The sequence below is a fragment of the Crocuta crocuta genome, unplaced genomic scaffold (genome assembly GCF_008692635.1).
Source record: "Crocuta crocuta isolate KB4526 unplaced genomic scaffold, BGI_CrCroc_1.0 scaffold10536, whole genome shotgun sequence".
NCBI lineage: Eukaryota > Metazoa > Chordata > Mammalia > Carnivora > Hyaenidae > Crocuta > Crocuta crocuta.
This window is the reverse complement of record NW_027533251.1, coordinates 1-3,024: the sequence shown is the minus strand read 5'-3', so window position 1 is coordinate 3,024 and position 3,024 is coordinate 1. Positions and strand designations below refer to the sequence as shown.

Here is a 3,024-nt window from a genome sequence, read left to right as displayed (position 1 = left end):
GGGGAGGGTCAGAGAGAGAGGGAGACACAGAACCTGAAACAGGCTCCAGGCTCTGAGCTGGCTGTCAGCACAGAGCCCGACGCGGGGCTCGAACCCACGAACCATGAGATCATGACCTGAGCCGAAGTCGGACACTTAACCGACTGAGCCACCCAGGCGCCCCTAAAGACGACAAGTTTTAAAAAGTTCATCCCCAATCATTATGAACTGATGTGGGAACACTTGTAAATGTCAAATATTCAGGGTTGAGGGACTAATGAGCTTCATCAGAGAATTTGTAGTGGAGGCAAAACATTGTTGCCAGAAATCTCTGAGAGAACATACACAAGGCAGCAGCCCCCGATGATTCTGGGCCCTCCTTCTCCGAAGGGCCAGCAATAGCAGCACAGGGTGGCAGGGTGACTGGAAAGAAAGAAAGTCACTGTGGAAGCGGCCGTGCAGCAGAAGGGTGAGGGCCATGGCAGGGCTGCGTCCACCAGGGTCCCAGCTCTGCTTCTCCGAGTTCCTTCCGCCCTCCCGCTTCTCCCGCGGGTACACGTCGCTATTCCTCCCGCGTCGCGATATTTCTTCGTGAACGTCTGCTCCAAAGTCTGTTTATTCCTCACGAAAGGAACAACAAACCATCAGCACGAAAACTCCGATAAGGATGCGCAAGTCGCGGAGAGCGAGGAAGAAGAGACGTGTAACAAAAACCAAGAAGGATCTCACTGAGAAGCATTCCGACGCGCCAGACACCAGACCCAGAAAAGGCAGGTACCCGACAGCTTTGCCTGTCACCCAGCCATTCCCGGCATTGACCTGTTATTGACAGGGGTTTGGTTTTTTTTTAATGCACCCAGTAAATTAAGGAGTTTGTTTAAAATTCATTCCAAAATTCAGTTTTACCTACTTAGAATGTTAATAGGACACTCAGGTACTAGTAACAGAAACCACAGTATATTTTGAAATCTATTTCACGGCTCCTCATTCGTTCTTGTGAGGTCTTTTGTCGTCTACCCCTAAGACGACTAACTAATGGTACACGTATCGGTAACTGAGACCGGTCCTGGTTTAGAAAACGGTGACCGAAGCAGCGGCTAAAGTGGTCGGGCTGTGCGCCCGCGGGGTCTTCATCACCTGGCCCACGACATGCAGCCCCTCGCGCTCCCTGGAACCCATGCCTTTTCGAATGCGATTACATGCAAATGGCGAAAAGGTCCGAGTTTCAAGTAGGACCGCAGTTACCGATGAACGCCTAAGGATTCAGGTGTGGACTTTTGTATTTTCGGTGACAGTCCAGAGAAACTTACAGCATGGCCATTACTTCTCACTGAATTGCTAATTAAGTCTTGAGGTATATCTTGTCTTTGAATATATTTAAATGATTCACTTGTCACAATACCAGCCTGTTTCTCCTCCGGTAGATAGGGAAATCGAGGGTCTGGGAGGGTAAGGGAGTATCATTTGTGGAATGAGCATAGGCTTTTAAGGTGAAGAGATTTCCTTAAATCCCACAACGGCCTCTCAAGGGAAAGAGGAAAGCACTGATGGTTGTTAGGCCAGAGGGAGACCAGGTTGGTCTGAGCGCGTGATCGAAGCCATGGGCCCCACGAACACCCTGAGCACAAGGTACAGGTTACAGGTGAAACTGGGTTGTTCTCTCCTTGTTGACAAACAGCCCGCAGACGTGGCAGATACACACAGGGCTGTTTTCATAGGTTTGGAAAGTCTCTGTTGCTGCTTAATGCTCTATGATCGTTAATTTTCTCTCATTTCATCCTGCAGCTGGGAGGAACGAGAAAAGATGAAGAAAGAAGAATCTGTGGCTCATTGTTTTTGGTTTTTCATTTTTTAGAAGCGCGTGGGAATTTCATTAACACCAACGTCATTCTGAACCGCATCGCCCCAAGAGTGATATCCAATGAAATCTGCCTTTTCTGTTACACTTGACAGTTATGTTTGACAACATTTGTTCTCATCAAAAATAAGCTTGTTTTAAATTTATAAACTGGAATGAAGGCAGATTTTATTTAGATAAATTATCTGAAATCTCTCTTTTACCTCTTTGTTTTGGCACACTCTACCTTCATTAAAAGCTATCACTTCCTACCATTTGGTGAGCCTGTTTTAAATTATTTTATTATAGCCCCAAATAAGTTAAAATGTCAAGTTTAAAACAATTGTTGGAGAGACGGAGACGGAGGTCAGGTCTTCAGAGCCACGCTGCCCACGACGTGAGTAACCCACTGCACATGGCTGCCGAAACACGCCTGCTCTTATTTGAGGCACGCCGTAAGCAGAAAACTGACGTAACTCACTGATTTTACACTGATTACACAGCAAAGTGATACTATATTAAGTGAAAATGTACTATTGAAATTAATTTTGCCCATTTCTTGTTACTTTTTTAGTGTGGCTATGAGAAAACTTAAAGTGCCACACATGAGTCACATGGTCACGTATATCAGATGGCACTGCTCTAGTGTGTGGTTCGGAAGGACACCTCGCGGGTGGCCCAGCTGGCCTGGAGGCCACATGGTGCCGCTGAGCGACCCAGACACTGATTCACAGGGCAGTTCTCCAAGTTTGATTAAGAGCCAGAGGGGAAGAGGAGACTCACCTATGGTAGAAGCAGCCTTAATTCACTGGCTTGGGACTTGCTAGTAAACCGAACAAGACAGCTAGGGCTGGACTGGGGACAAGGCCAGAGCTCACAGGGGCCGAGACACAGAGGGGCTCACACTGGGTGAAGGCAGGAAACTGCAGAAGTGAAGAAGCCAATTCCAGAAGGATACAAACAGGATACCATGTATCTGAAGTCTAAAAGCACATGCAAAATGATCACCATGTACTGCTTGTGGATACAAACATCTGGAGTAAAAAGTAGGCATAGGAGAGATGCATACAAATGTAGCATGTGTAACGGCATGGGGGGAAAGGTACCTAACTCACTTAGGGTGGTGATTACCTCCTGGGGAAACAGAGGGATCCTACTGGGGAAGGCTCCACTGAGGCTTCAACTGTATCTGCAATGTTACATTTCTT

The 3,024-nt window shown here is 47.2% G+C and overlaps 1 long non-coding RNA gene across 1 annotated transcript in view; it reads left to right on the top strand.

Annotated features, from left to right (window-relative positions):
- The window catches only part of LOC144216921 (uncharacterized), a 2,338-nt gene extending 269 nt beyond the window's left edge, over positions 1–2,069 (top strand). The window contains exons 2-3 of the long non-coding RNA XR_013330798.1: positions 611–749; positions 1,765–2,069. This is a non-coding gene — a long non-coding RNA (uncharacterized LOC144216921). The remainder of the gene's footprint in view (positions 1–610; positions 750–1,764) is intronic.
- The last annotated feature ends 955 nt before the right edge of the window (positions 2,070–3,024 follow it).